The following is a 16,746-nucleotide window of genomic DNA, read 5'->3' as shown; positions in this document are numbered from 1 at the left end:
GTCAATATGTATACTGGCTCTTAAATTAAAACAAACATGCAGGAAAAGAAATGTAAAATAGAATCACACAGCAGAGTTTAACAGGAGGTTGTTGAAATCCTAAGTAAATGATGGTCCAAGCAGTTGACAGTGATCAGAAGTTCCAAGTAATGTGATGGGAAGTCGTCAATGCGCTGCCAGCGCCTGGGCGTCTCCTAGGTGGAATGCTGTAACCTCTCCTATTCAGGTAAGCCAGACCCTTGCTTTAGTGTGTCTCAATTAAATTTTATGTCTGATGCGTCCATTTGTTGTAGGAAGAGAAACAAGTTCAATGAAAAGGACACTTTGAAGATTTTTATTTCCTATGGGGACAGTTTACTTCTGTCTGGAAAGTCCCATCATAGTTTTGGTGGGGGTTTTTCCTGTAATTGAGAGGGGTTATACAAGAGGTGTGAAGAGATAAGGAGATACTGAAAATGCAAATGTATGTTCTAAGTGGCGGAATCTCTACCATTTTTGCAATTGCTTTCAGAAGGATTATTCTACAAAGGCTAAAAGAATCATGTGATGGAAACAATTATTTGTGCTCTCATTTTATGGCAGAATTAAATGTTTGGAGGGTCAGAGCTGAGTCTTTTCTTTATATACCTGGTGAGCTGTCTACCAGCTCTGTCTACACAGGGTAACTGCTAAATACTAATTGGCTTGCTGGGTTGTGAGTATTTTTATAAGGCTGGTAAAGAAAATGACATAAATACAGAAAAGATATGGATATCTGTTTTTAGCTGGAATAATGTTGTTATGTCCTTTATCTTTTATATCAAAAAAGCCTTGCAAACTGTAGGGAACTGAGTCTGACGCCAGAGAAATTAAGGAATACCTAACAATGTGATTGTCCAATATAACTAAGGGAGCTGTTTATTTTAAGAAAAAGATCAAAATAGGATACGGTGTACTCAGAAATGTGACCCGAGTGAACAAAGAGCTTGAGCAAAAGATGAAGGCAAATGTATTGGGAATCTTGAGGTCCTGATGAATACTCTCTTTGTTCTATGTAATAAATGTGTGATCTTCCCTGCCAAGGCAGAAAGAAGATGGATTTCCCCAAGGAATGCCCCAGCACTGTAGACGTGATCTGCCATCAAAAGCCATCCTGCTTTGAGGAGGTGTAGCTAGAAGATTAAACATTTAAGACAGATGATGGGGTACAGGAAGGAGTGAAGGCAGGGATGGAGAAAAGGTAAAATGCCAGCATCCTGAGAATGAGATCCACAAACATGAAAGGAGGAAATTGAAGGTGTCAAATTTAAACCCATGGTTTGCGGCTTGTGGCCGTGAGCAATTTGGAATTTAAAGAGAAAGAGGGGACGTTCTGTTCACGGTGTTTCTTGTATATCAAACACACGTAACAGAGTCCATGCCAAAATACATCAAGTAGTGGCCCATCATCTTGAAGGAACATTTGAAAAAACGTAAAGGTCACATTACAAAAAAAGCTTAGTGACCTGGCAGATGTCACCAATTTGGTTTCTCAGTTTTCCATTTATTTTCTAAAATTTGAAACTAGCCACTTAGCCAAAGAAGAGTAACTTATTTGTTTGTTTTTTTTGTTTGTTTGTTTTTAAGTGTATCTTTTAAAATAATGTAGAAAGAAAGATCTGGACCCAGATCACTTGGGTTCAAATTTCTACAACTATGATAAATCAGACAAGTTACACAAACATTTTGGCCTCAGTTGACTCATGAATAAAATGGAAAGAATTGTGGTTCTTCCTCCATAGGATTATTGTTGAGGACTAAATGAGTTAATTCAGTGAGGTGCTTAGAGCACTTAGTGAAGTGCCCGGTGCCTGGTAAGTTATTATTACTGTCTTATATCAATGGGCAAGAGACATGAATAGAACCTTCTCTAAAGATGACAGAAGAATGGCTAACAAACACATGAAAAAATGTTCATCATCTCTATATATTAGAGAAATGCAAATCAAAACAACCCTGAGATATCATCTAACCCCAGTGAGAATGGCCCACATCACAAAATCTCAAAACTGCAGATGCTGGCGTGGATGTAGAGAGAAGGGAACACTTTTACACTGCTGGTGGGACTGCAAACTAGTACAACCTTTCTGGAAGGAAGTATGGAGAAACCTCAAAGCACTCAAGCTAGACCTCCCATTTGATCCTGCAATCCCATTACTGGGCATCTACCCAGAAGGAAAAAAATCCTTTTATCATAAGGACACTTGTACTAGATTGTTTATTGCAGCTCAATTTACAATCGCCAAAATGTGGAAACAGCCTAAATGCCCACCAACCCAGGAATGGATTAACAAGCTGTGGTATATGTATACCATGGAATACTATTCAGCTATTAAAAAAAATGGAGACTTTACATCCTTTGTATTAACCTGGATGGAAGTGGAAGACATTATTCTTAGTAAAGCATCACAAGAATGGAGAAGCATGAATCCTATGTACTCAATTTTGATATGAGGACAATTAATGACAATTAAGGTTATGGGTGGAGGAAAAGCAGAAAGAGGGACGGAGGGAGGGGGGTGGGGCCTTGGTGTGTGTCACACTTTATGGGGGCAAGACATGATTGCAAGAGGGACTTTGCCTAACAATTGCAATCAATGTAACCTGGCTTATTGTACCCTCAATGAATCCCCAACAATAAAAAAAAAATGTTATGATATATCTCAATAAAAATGTTTGTATCATTATATCTATAATCATTCAATCAACTAAATACAGTACTGAGCACCTGCCACTGCACAGTAGAAAGAGAAAAAAAATGGTCTGTGATATTTCAAGAACTTACAAGATTAACCAGTTGAATGCTGACAACATGTCACGTGGGCTGAAAACAACCAATTGAATTCTTATTTTCAGTTACAGTATTTTCAGAATTTCTAAGTCATTTTATTTCTACAGATTTGAAATCGCTGGAGTAATTCTCATTTTTTTTCTTCTACTTTCTTGAACATATTTGTTTAGCTTAAAAAAAAAAACCCTACCTGTTAAACATAGAAAGAATTATCATATAACTCAGCAAATTCCACTTCTCTATAGACACCTAAAAGAACGGAAAGCAAGGATTCAAAGAGATATTTGTGTATCAATGACCATTGTAGCGTTATTCAAAATAGCCAAAGGTGGAAATGACTCAAGTGTCCACAGCACTTGGATGAATGGATAAATAAAATGTAATACATACATAAAATGGATGTGATTCAGCCACGCTATGACCACAGATGAACCTTAAGTGAAATAAACCAGCCAATCAGAAAAGGACAAATATTGTGTAATTCCACTTACATGAGGAACCTAGAGTGGAATTGAGGTTGCCAGGGGAAGGGAAGAAAGGAGAATTATGTTTAATGGGAAAAAAGTTTGGGAAGAAAAAAAAGTTTTGAAGATGGGTGGTGGTTATGGTTGTACGATATTATGAGTGTACGTAGTGTCACTGAAGTGTACACTTAGAAATGGCTAAAATGGTAAATTTTATCTTATATATATTTTATCACAATAAAAATAAAATTTTAAACAGTCTCTGTCCAGCCAGGTGTGGTGGCTCACACATATAATCCTAGTTGTCTGGGAAGCTGAGGCAGGAAGATCGCTTAAACCAGGAGTTTGAAGTTGCTGTGAACTAGGCTGACAAAATTTGAATAACTTATGGTGTCTTCTTTTGATATTTGGTTAGTTGGTCTTTTTCATTTTTAAAATCCCATACTTTTTTGTTGACTGCAGAACATTGTGCATAAGAATTGAAAAGCCTCTGGATGATGGTATCTTCCACCAAAGAGAAATACATTTTCTCCCAGCAAGCAGGTAGATCACAGCAAATCATTTTCTTGAGGGTTAGTTTTAGGCTTTGTCCTAGGGCTGAGCTCTACTCTTGAAACTGGACATTCTGGGCCTCAACCTGGAGTGCTCACCAGAACTCTTCTACCTGGATGGACTTGAACTTGAACCTTGTCTCCAAAGCATAACAGGGCTGCTGAAATCCCAAGTCATCTCTATAGCTTCTCAACTGTTGCAGTTTCCCCCTAAATTTCTTGAAGTTTCTACTTGCTCACATGCAGCTTAGGAGTTAGCAAATGCCTCGAGGAGAAATTGCAGATAGATGTTCAGGTTTACTTCTTCTTTTTTTTTTTTATTGTTATAAAGTTCTTTTGTTGCCTGCTTAATCTGATTATGGAATTCATTGGTGCATGAGTTTACTTCTTGACAGTTCCCTGTTCTCCACGATTTTTGCTCCTTGAGTCTGAGCAATTCTGCAGCCCTGAATACCAACCCATAACCCCCATTCTTAGCTTGGATTTAGTATTGACTCCTTCCCCCAACCCTTCCCACAGACTTGCAAAGCCCAGGCAAAAAGCCTGAGTAAATGTAGAGATCACTTCAGGAGGTTTCCTTCCCTCCAGTCTTACAGCCCCTCATAAATTCTGGTTGCTTTGGTAGCTTTCTAATGCCTGTGAACAATAGTTTTGTGTATTTTCTCTAATGTTTATTGTTGTTTTAAGCAAGAGGCTTGTTCCAATACAAGCCACTCTGTCGTGGCAGGAGCCAAATGTTCTTTAATATTGTCTTATAAAATTCTAACTCTTCATCAGCTTTTGAAATGTTTTTTTGTTTTACTTTGCTTTATATTTTTACTGACTAGAAATTTGGTTTTTATGTAGATGGTTTTGGTCCCTCTGCTTATTAAACCCCAGGCAGCAAGTCTTGTAAGAACAATAATGAGGATGGAGCACATTCAAAGCAGTGGAGTCCACAGTTCGCACTGCACTTGGGTCTACGGCAGCCCCGGCAGTCTCCATAACTAGACCTCCCAGTACCACTCAGCATCTTGCCCTTGGTCCATCCCCTGAATCTAAAAACTACACGCTGAAGTCCAATCCCCCACCTTCAGACACCTGCATGGCAGTTACAATTATTCCACCGTCTTCCTGCCATCGTTACCATGATGTTAATCTTCTGGAGTTAGAGATAAATGATCCCATTTAGGATCTTAGTCTTAACGACATCACCAGAGTCATAAATTTTCTTGGTATTTAGTTTGATTTGACTGAGTTTATTTTTTATATTGATGTGGCCAGAATAGCTAAGTATATAAAAACCAGTGATTTGTTCAATTAAATTCAGCAAACAAAAGTGGGTGATGATTATATGCAGAGACCTGTGTGATATACCATAGGCCCAAGTGTGATTTCATCAGAATTCTATGTATTTCAGTAATTGTGAATAGTTAAAAATAATTAGCTACAATATAAAGTACTAAAAATAAAACTAGCTAACAATCATTGTGTGCAGATTTACATAACACGTATTGTACTGAGTGCTGCACCTCGTGGTGTGCTTATTTGTACATGATATATTAATACTGAGTGCCAGCAACACAGTAAAGTAGGTACTATTACTGTCTCTGTGTTACAAATGAGGGAACTCAAGTATAAGGAGTTAAGTAATTTGTCTAAAGTCCCAAAACACATAGATGGGAATTCTAATCCAGCTCTCTCCGACTCCAAAGATAAACGCTGTCATAGGGAGACAAAGTGCTATAAGGGAATAGATGATGGGAATTATTTCCACTTTGGATGCTGAGAGAGAGTATCCAACAGAAGGTAGTATCTTAACTGGGCATTAGGCATGACCAGAATTTCCACAGGTGGAGAAAAGAAGAAAGGGCATATTTGGCTAATACACATGCATGAGAAAAGGTGCTGAAAAAATTGTTTTGGGGCCAGGCACGGTGGCTAACACCTGTAATTCTAGCACTCTGAGAGGCTGAGGCAGGTAGATTGCTTGAGCTCAGGAGTTTGAGACCAGCCTGAGCAAGAGCGAGACCCCATCTCTACTAAAATAAAAAAACTAGCTGGGTGTTGTGGTGGATGCTTATACCCCATTTTCCTGAAAATAAGACATCCTCCGAAAATAAGACCCACTTACAGGAAAGATAAGACGTCCCCTGAAAATAAGACCTAGCGCATCTTTGGGAGCACACCTTAAAATAAGACACTGTCTTATTTTCAGGGAAACAGGGTAGTTCCAGCTACTCTGGGAGGCTGTCCCCAGAGGATCACTTGAGCTCAGAAGTTTGAAATTGCTGTGAGTTAGGACTCCATGGCACTCTACCCAGGGCAACAGAGTGAGACTCTGTCTACAAAAAAAAAATTGTTCTGGGCATTATAATTGGCCCAGAAGGGCTGAAATATAATATGCATGTGATGATGCTGGATAAGATAAAGATGAAAGATTCAACCCAGATATGGGAGGCCCTACATAAATATCATATCAAGGGATTCTGATTTGTTTTTACATATTGTATTAGTTAGCTACTTCTGTGTAACAAATTTTCCTAAGACTTAGTGATAAAATTTTATCATCACACAATTTCTGTGGGTCAGGAACCCGGGCATGGTTTAGCTAGTTGTCTCTGTAATGCCAAAAACCAGAAAGTCATTCAAAATTTCTCTTATACACTCTACACCCATATCCACTGTTAAATCATTACAAATAGTTTAATTATGAGCATTTTTTCTTTCTAATGAAATAATAGCATATTATACTCTCATCAGTACCTTATATCCTATGGAAAAATATAGACCTATGGTATGGCGATCTGAGAGCAGCTTGAAACAATGGCTGTAGACAGAGCCAGATCGTGGAGATTCAGGAGTGAACAGGTGATTGAGACATGCTTTTGTAATCTAACATATGTCCTATTCTATACATGAAGCCAGATCTCTAGTTATCAGTATGTCCTGTTGCTTAATGAATTATATAGTAACATTTTACAAATGTTGGTTCATTTATAAATAGTATCAACTTTCAGAAATTTTATTATTTGAATTTTGAAATTCTTGCTAGCCTGTTCACTGAAGTCTAATAAAATACAAAACAGTAATAGTATCAGAGTGTGTCCTTTTCTCTTATTATAGTTTTTATTCTTCTATTATAGGAAAGGCTTTACATAAATAAATGGAAGAACTCATTCATCTAATGACTAATTTACAACATCATTTTAAGAACTTCCAAAATTCATCTCATGCTTTATCTCATTTTTTGTCATCACTGAGACCGTGACTACATTAGATTTTATGGTCTCTTGCTTTTCTGTGAGTTCTCTGTGGCCACACAAGGAAGATGACAAATGCAGCATTTAGAAGCAAGAAAACAAAGTCACAGCACCTGGTGGGCATATGCCCTATGTTTTGGTGACCATATATTTCAACATATATTGCACTCATATGATGATTTTCATTCCCATTTTACAATTCATCCAAGAATGTCTGGTTAACTGCGTTATTTCATGTTTGATGAGGTTTTTCTGCTTATTCCTTAATATTCAGGTTGAGTTATCTGAAGATACCAAGAGGTCAAATAACTGAGTTAAGAGAGTCTCAGCTTCAAACTGCATTTGGTAACTTACCTTTGGAGATGGAGACCATTAGTCCCTTCTCAGTCTCATGAGCTGATGGTACTACACTTTAAAATATATTTGTAGTCTACTTTCATTTGTACAAGAGATCTTCTTTTAAATTAAACCTTTGTATCCTTTGAGTGCTAATCTCAGGATAGAATCTATTACTTTGGGAATCTTACTAAATTCCATTCTGCTGAAGTTTTCTTGTATGTAGACCAGAAATCTTACGGTATCAGTTGTACCATCTCTCCCCTGCCTTCCTGAGATGCTATTTAGCCAACTGAGACGAGATGTGTGACAATGCTTTGAATGCATAAAAGGAGTGGTGTAAGTCAGAGGTGTGGTTTCTGCTCTTACAGACACCACTCTTAAGCTCCTGTAGAGCAGGCAGCATGACATAAGATGCAGAGGACCTGGGATGGATCCCAGCCTCAGTGTGCGCCAGCTGTGGAACGCTGGACACAGCCCTTAGCATCTCTCATCAGTTTCCTGACCTTAAAAGTAGAATTGTGCCCCTGCTCGTCCCACCTCCTGGGGTGTGCACAAGTATCAAATGAGGCACACAGACATGTTTCATAGACGAGACAGTAAAGGGCCCAAAAGGTTTTAGATATAATCTAAATTATATGACAATGGTTTTAGATATAATCACTATTAACAGTATCTGTATGTTCTCCCTTTCTCCAGTTTCAAGCCACTTGGAAGACATGGAGGAAAGGGAAAGCTGAAGTCACGAAACTAACCAAAATGCATAAAATCAACGATGAAGATAAAATATTAACTCCTCTAACTTGGTCCATGTCAAATCATGCCTAAGTTATTTTCTACAACAAGATAATCAAGAAAAAGCAGAAGTGTGCTTTTAGGAGCTTTTTTTCTCATTCGCATCTGAAAATATTTATTTTGACAACAATCTATTAAAAAAGGATTTCAGTTCTGGTAAAGACATTTTCTCCCAAGGTAAACATGCTTCTCAGCCCATCAGAAATCCGGAATAAGTTAGGTTTAAGGCATAAAAATATTTCCACTGGGTTATTTCCCATTGGCTGTGGAATTCCCCCCAAGTGCCATTAACACTCTATACATGTGGGAAATGTCTGCTCAGGCTCTGACTTAAGATATGAACCCTCCTGAAAGACAACTACTTCCACCCAGACAACTGGTCCTCCTTTCCTTCTTGTCAGCACCACGTGCTGAGAGAGGCTGTGTTTGGTCTCTTAATCAGGCCTTGCTGATGGGCTGACATCACTGCAAACGTTTTCACTTACTCTTTGGCAAGAGTTAAATCCTTGCCAAAGGCCAGTCAGTAAGTCAGAAAGTGCTGTTAGTGAGAGGCTGGGGAGTCTAAGTGTGACTGTCAGCTAGCAGTCCATGGTGATGACAGCAGGGAAATCAAGAAGCTGAAACCATTTTAAGGTCACTCTGTGGGCAGAACAAAAGACCTCTGATTCAGAATTCTGGGACATTGAAGCCCCGCAATGCTATTCTCTGAGAACTCTGCAAATACATCATCTGCTCCCTGATCGTGAAGACCAGACACAGCCTGTTCTACTTTAGACCAGGATCACTTCAGTCAACAACTACAGAGCAGTGGTGTGGAATCATCTGGTAGATATAAATGCCAAATGAGGTACCAATGGTTCAACTGCCTGTTCTTTTTGTTTTTTTTAATATTGGAAAAAGCCATTGCCTATTCTTCTTTGGTATTCTTCCTCCTTACCCTTCATCCTTTCATATTCAACTTTGAATTGTTACATAATCTATATTTTGAATTTTTAGCCACATTACATGGGCTTTCCATAAAAAAGATTACATATATTTTATGAAAAAAAAGTATGAGTATTCATATGCAGAAGTTACTGATGTTTATCTCATAGAAGTAGAATGGTGGTTAATAGAGGCTGGGATTGACTTTGGGCAAGTTATTTTACCTCTCTAATCTCCAGTTACCTCATACAAAATACAGACATAGGAATGCTGTGTTGTACTGAGAATTGTACTGTGTTGAGAATAAGGGTAGGAAGGAAAAGAGGATAAGTAGTGATTGGTTAAAGAGTACAGAATAAGAGCCAGGGAAGAGGAATAAGTTCTAGTGTTCTATAGTGCTATAGGATGACAAAATTATTAGGTAGTTAAGTTATTATATATTTTCAAATAGTTAAAAGAGAGGATTTTGAATGTTCAACATACAAGAGAAATGATAAACATTTAAGGTGATGGATATGCTAATTACCTGGATTTGATCACTCTACATTTTATGTATCAAACGGTCACTATGTACCCCATAAAGACATACAACCATTGTGTCCATTAAAAATTGATTAAATAAATGTCTGTGTATAATACACTAAAACTGACAAACCATTTTTAAAAGGAACACAGATCTTTCTAGAATTCTAATAGTATTTCCATGCCTGAATTAAGATTTCATACTTTCTTTCCAAACCAGGAGAAGATTTAGAAGAAGAAAATGGCTTTAGTCTACTGGATGCCACATTCTGGACCTGGGTCCATCACTTATAAGACCTGTGAGATAAATTTACTATTGTTTATTGTCTAGATTCTAACCTGCTGTGTTTATTCTTTCTTGTTTTGGGGTTCTAGCTAAAGAGGGAACTTGGTATAGCATCATTAAAAAGCCCAGCTGAGCCAGGGCTGAACTCTGCAGTGTAAGAGCAAAAGCAGCTGGGACTCTCTGCTTTCCTCGTCATCACCACCATCTGAAGACAAGGGAACACTCAAGGTGGGTCCAGTGGGTACCAGGAAGGGTATCTTTGTTAAAACAAAAAGGAGGGGAAAGAGGGTAGTCAAGGTACCAGGAAACATCACAGAAGTCACAGTGCACATCTGGCACCCACTACAAAAGAAAAAAAAATAAAAGAATTCACTTGGGCAGACCGAAGACTTGCCAACCCAGTCAATACCCAGTGATGTCCATGCTTGATTCGCAGAGAAGATTATCTGCTAGGAGTCTGGGGGCAGACCCCATCCAAGTAAAGATTCAACTGCATGTGAACTCCACTGGATTGAAAGTCTCAGAGGAGGAACCAGTTCCAGGATCAGGAAACAGGGATGCCAAGACCTATCCATTCCACTCCAGGTTGGCAAGACTGGGGATGTGAGTTCGTTTCTGGTAGATGAGGCAGGGCTCAAGAAGAGAGAGAAAAAGCAAAAACTACTGGGTCTTGTGAAACTGGAACTTGGTTTGGGTGGTAAGGATTCTGACTGCTCACGTAATTACAACTCCCGTCTGTGGGAAGAGTTAGCTCCTCTGCTGTCTCTTCGAACTCAACACCGCTCCCTACTTCCAGCAGGAGTGGTAATTTTCGGAGATTACCTTACACAGGGGGTTTTCTATAAGGACAGGTCCTTCATTTTCAGAAAGGCTATTTTCATGGCTTTGAAATCAGCCAGCCATGTTAGGTTAGGCAAGCCACCTTTTAAAAAGTAGACACCAAATTAAGCCAAAGATCTTGGAGTAAATTCATGGATGAAAAGAAAATGTCCGAATCTTACCCAGTTGTTGATTCAGAGTTGTATCCAGGCCCACTCCCTTTGTCTGTGTCGCAAGCCGCCGCTTCCCTTCTTAATGAAAACAAGAGGGAGTGATTATACCTCCTGCGGCTGTGCCATTTGTGCCGTCTGAGAGGCAAGTAAATGAGTGGCACATTATCTCACACATCTGGAGTTTACCAAATTAGCCAATTACGCTGGAGCTCATAAAATGAGGCCTTAAATGTCATTTAACTAGAAAATATTATAATCACCAAGTGGTCTGATTGTAAGATGATACTTGGGGCAGCATCAGCGGTGACAGAAAACAAATCATGAAACAAAACACAGTTGAAACGCCCCCCAAACGCAACCGTATGTTTTCTACGGCAATATTTTCTGAAGAATGCCATATTTCTGGAGGCACCAGCAATCAACATGTTTCTCATTTGAAATGAAGTTTCATCTGACCTAGTTGTTTCCGAGTTATTTTGCCTTGGGCAAACCAATGCCCATGAATTTTTCTCGTAAGAGAGCTAAGGAACAAACAGGATGGGAGTGGACTCATTGAAAACCATGAACCTATCAGAGATACAGGGCTGACTACAAGGGGTGGGACGGTGATTGGATTAGGAGTCTGGAATTGCCAGAAGTTTGTGGTGCAGCCCCAGAATCACCCAGATGTGCACACACTGGTCTCAGAGCTTTCATGGTTTACGTGCAGGAAAAGACAAAAGCTGCTCTAAGTTGCTGCGTGATTTGAGGGTAGAAATACCAGAGACTTCAGAACAGCTATTTAAAAATTAAATACAGCCAATTTTTCTACATTGTAGTCTTTGCAGCTCATAAGTAACAGTGAAGTCTTCAGAGAAGGGTGAGAGGGTATAAAGAAAAAAACATGGTTATGACACTGATATCTTTGTGACTTTGGGCAAGTCATTTAACCTCCCTAATCTCCAGTTACCTCAGACGAAATAATGGACGTAAGGATGCTGTGCTGTACTGAGAATTGTACCGTGTGGTGAATAATGCTTGAAAAAAAATCTTAGAACAACACATGGGACATTAAAGAAAATAAACATTGGTTTCTGTCTTTCTTGACCTATGTTATCAGAGTATTTCAAGTTCCATTTAACTCTTGCTCTCTCCTTATTTCCTGGACAGCAGCCACAGGAGGGCTTTCTGAGGGGAAAGGGTGGAGTAGAGTGCAGAGACCATCCTGCTTTTACATTAACATAACTTATAATACCCTCACCCACCTGGGAACATCTCAATCACTCTTTCTAGAGCAATGACAAGTATACAAGAGACTAAAAAACTTCGGTAAGATATGCTGAGACAAAGGGAAGTGAAGGGTGAGCGTGAACATGTGGTCCATAGACATACCAACCACTGTTTGCCAGGTGAGTCTACAAAACACACCTTCTTGGTTTTAAAGGCACCTAATCAACTAGGCTGTATCTTTATGTTTTTTGGGCTCACTCTATTATAAGTAGAAGGACCTATTAATTACATGATTGCTGCCAAACCAGAAAAAGATGGAGAATCGTGGTGATGATGGAGCTACTTCCAACAGTGACATCTTTTTCTACCTTCATAGCCTAAGTTCTTCCTTCTATGTCAGAGAAAACAGCCTCCAGTAAAAGCTGACTATATATGGGATTCCATATAATTGAAATTTGTATCTGGAATTTAGAAGGCCTCTTTTTTATTTTTACTCAAATTTATCTTACTTCTGTAAGGCTAGATTAAAAAACTATATTTAATAAAAGTACAATATCTCTATGCATTTAAGAAGAAAAAGAATCTTAGAAGCAATAAAAGGATTTGGACCCACGTGGCTGAGCTACTGTTTTTTGGAAGCCCATGGATTTTAGGCAGAGAAGTGGAGAATTGCATCTCTAAGAATGGTGACAACTACTTTGGAAGCTTGAGGTGGGAGGATCTCTTGAGGCCAGGAGTTTGAGACTAGGCTGGGCAACATAGCAAGACCCGGTTTTAAGAAATAATAATAATAAAAAAAAAGCCATGCTATAGTCCCAGCTGCTTGGGAGGCTGAAGTGGGAGGATTACTTGAGTCTAAGAGTCAGGAGTGCAAGGCTGCAGTGAGCTATGTGCCCCTGGATTCCAGAAAGGGTGACAGAGCAAGACCTTATCAACTAAATAAATAAACAAATAAATACAAAATAATAATACAAAAAAGGTGACAAGAACTATAGAGTTACTTCAATTTTAATAGTTTTATAGTGGAGAAATGGGAGATCTAGACAGAATGTAAATTTTTAAGCATATTAACAGAGTTTCATGTTAATTAACGCAAAAGGACTGGTGTACAAAACTTTTACATTGGAGAAGATAGGAAAAACAAGGAGAGATATATTCTCCTAATTATGCTTACAGCCAAATTGACTGGCACTATCTTTCCTATGCACCACAGAGCAAATTTGCCTCTATGCACCTGTTTAAAAAAGTCTTTATAAGTGGAGTGTACCCTAAAAATTAAATGATAGTCAAAAAGAACTGCTTTTACTAGGAAAAAGAAAATCTCAACATAGCATGTGTTAAATGTTTCTTTTCTCTTTTTTTCCTCTTTCTTTCTTTCTTTTTTTTTTTTGATTTAGCTCAAGGTTATGAAATGCTCTTGTTCTGTACCAAAAATAACAGAGAGATTTTTCTTTTGTAGAAAAGAAATATTTGTAGTTTTACAAATATTTCCATCTTTAAGACCAGAGCTCTCTGGCTTTGGCTAACAACATGTCTAGATTTAAAGGCATTGCAGAAAGAATGTCAATTTGCTCTCAAAGCAATTACAAATACAGCAAAGAAAAAAGCCAATTTTACTATGCAAGGACCACACATACTGTATGTTTGTTATATGATTTGATATCAAAGCAGAAACATCAGATTCTTCCTAAAACACACAAGAAATGAAGCGCTGGCTAAGGAACTCCCACATTCAATTCAGAGATATCTGTTACAACTTACAGAATTTGGCAATGCTAATAATACTGTTTTATGGGAAAGGGATACTTTTATTGACTACATAATATACTATGATTTCTTTAACTTTCTTGCCATAAATGCAGGTACATTATCAATTCATGGCACGTAGGTACCACGTTGCCAGAGTAATAGCTAGAAGAACTTGATCTTTTGTCAGTAGGTGACCTCAAAATATTTAATCAAGATCATTATCCTAACTTGGAGAGGGTGGTCTATAGAAAAAATGATCATCGTTGTTTCATTTTGCATCATTGTGATGTTGGTGAGATGACTTTCTTTCTTTCTTTTTCTTTTTTTTTTTTTGAGACAGAGTCTCAAGCTATCGCCCTGGGTAGAGTGCTGTGGTGTCACAGATCACAGCAACCTCAAACTCTTGGGCATAAGTGATTCTCTTGCCTCAGCCTCCCAAGTAGCTGACTACAGGTGCCCGCCACAATGCCCAGCTATGTATTTTGTTGCAGTTGTTATTGTTGTTTTAGTTGGCCTGGTCCAGGTTCGAACCTGCCAGCCTCAGTGTATATGGCCGGTGACCTACCCACTGAGCTATGAGCGCTGCCCGTGATGACTTTCATTCATTTGTTTATCATTCCCTTACTGAGGATCTCTACTTAGTACCAGACACAAGCATCAGGAATACAGAGCTAACTGGGACCTGGTCCTTTAGTGAAATACATTCTTGGGACAGGAGAGGGGACACAGACAGAAAATGAAATGAATAAATCAGGGGAGTGTATGCTGTATTTTATATAGCATAGACAAATAAAGACATGAGGAAATAATCCAGCAAGTGGTAGAGAAATGATGATCAGAAAGCTGAAACTTGAAGTTACCTTTGAATGAATAGGGGGTTAGGTCCTCCAGGAATAGGGAAGAGCATGCAAAAGCCACCAGAATGTGAGAGGCCATAACACTGCAAAATGTTTGCTCTTCCTAGAGAATGAGCCTGGCGATGAGGGTGGTCATCCTGGGAAGGACTCTCACACCATGACAGGAAGTTTGATCTTAATACCATGGGGCATATGTGAAAAATACCAAGAAGAATTTAAACAGTATGGTACTGCTATAGAGATAGATAAATCACTAAAATAGCATAGGAAGTGGAGAAATGATCCAAAATCTAGATGACGTGTATGTATAAGTTTAATATAAGAAAAGGTTAGCCTTGCCAATTACTGAATTAAGGGTGGGTTTTTCAGCAAGTGGTGTTTGGACAACTAACTAACCATTTCAAAATAAAATTTAATTCCTATATATTTAATTTTTTTACATTTAAATGTTTAAATAAAAAAATGTCAGAAGAGAATGTTCATAACCTTGGGATTAGAAGATGTCTTTTATTTTTACCTGTGACATTATCATCTATCACAATGGAAATGTTCTGAAATGTGTAAGACACTAGAATTGTAAGACAAATGACAAATTGAAGAAAATGTTTACAATGTATGCGATAGTCAAAGGATTAGTGTCTGTAATATATAGTAAATTCCTACGAATCAATAAAATATCTAATCTAACACAAATGGGTAAAGGACAAAAATAGGCAAGTCATGGAAGGAAAGATACCTAATGATATAAATGTATGCTTAATCCCAGAAACAATCAAAAGAATACCCTTAAGACAGTTTAATTTTTCACCTATCTGATGGTAAGCAGGAGACATGTCAGTGGCAGATATACCAAATAATGGCTTATCATGTCTGGCGTTTGAGAGTATGTGCAGAAATGAGAACTCTCCAATAGTAAGGTGATAAAAATCAGTACAGACTTTCATAGAAGGTAATTTGTCAACATCTATAACATCAAATGCACATATCATTTGATCCTGTAAGTCCATAGTTCGCACACTTATTTTATATCAATATATTAAAATATGTGAATATATAAAAATTATGTACATATGTAATATATGAATATATAAGCCATAAAATATAAAAATTTGTATCAATATCTATACACACAAATGTGCAAAAATAGTACAAGAATATTTATTGCACTGTTGTTTATAATACTGAAAATTTGGAAACAACCAAAAGATCCAACAAAGGAATTAATTTCATAAATTAATAATTTAATAGAGATAAATCACTACGCTGTTGTTAAAATAAAAATACTGGCATGGAAAGATATCCATTATCTATGTTTAACTGAAATAAATGATTGGCAGAGTAGTCTTTATAGTACAATCTAACAAGAGATGTAGTGAACGCCAGCAGTTAAGAGCTTGACTTTAGGGTCAAGCAGACGGGTTTTGAGACCCAGCTCTATCACTTAAAAGGAAGGTAAAAATTACCAACTTCCCTAAGTCTTGATTTCTTTATCTGTCTCACTGGAATAGATCCTAATGGAACCTACCTCATAGAATTAGAAGAAGTTCTAGTACTTTACAGAGGCTAAAAACATACTACTTATTATTACTGCTACATTTTTGAATGATTATTATCTTCAGCCCATTTTCTCATAAAACAATTTCCAAAAGCAAATACAATGTTCTTCAGAAAATTATGCTGGATAGAATCTTTAACTGAATCCACACATCAAAGATATTACCTTATGTAAGCAAAATATTCTGTTTATCTGATCATGTAATAGTGCATCTATTTTTGATACAGATCTGTTTTGCATACATATTAATAAACTACAGTGAGAGCCAGTAATGCATGTGGACATTATACTTACGTACCGAAATAAAAAACTGTTCAGTTTAGATAGCCCCAGTTATGAGAACTTTAAAAATTCTTCATGGCATAACTTAGAAATTGTCCTCTAGTCATTAAACTTTTTATTAATATCCTTTTAATAGTGTTTCCATTATATTCATATTCAGTTTTTGATTATAT

At 37.7% G+C, this 16,746-nt stretch overlaps 1 protein-coding gene across 2 annotated transcripts in view; it reads right to left on the bottom strand.

Annotated features, from left to right (window-relative positions):
- The window catches only part of SLC25A21 (solute carrier family 25 member 21), a 498,533-nt gene that overhangs the window by 108,274 nt on the left and 373,513 nt on the right, over positions 1–16,746 (bottom strand). The gene's annotated exons all lie outside the window — the stretch shown is intronic.

This window comes from Nycticebus coucang, chromosome 6 (genome assembly GCF_027406575.1).
Source record: "Nycticebus coucang isolate mNycCou1 chromosome 6, mNycCou1.pri, whole genome shotgun sequence".
Taxonomy (NCBI): domain Eukaryota; kingdom Metazoa; phylum Chordata; class Mammalia; order Primates; family Lorisidae; genus Nycticebus; species Nycticebus coucang.
This window is presented reverse-complemented; position numbering and strand designations above follow the sequence as displayed.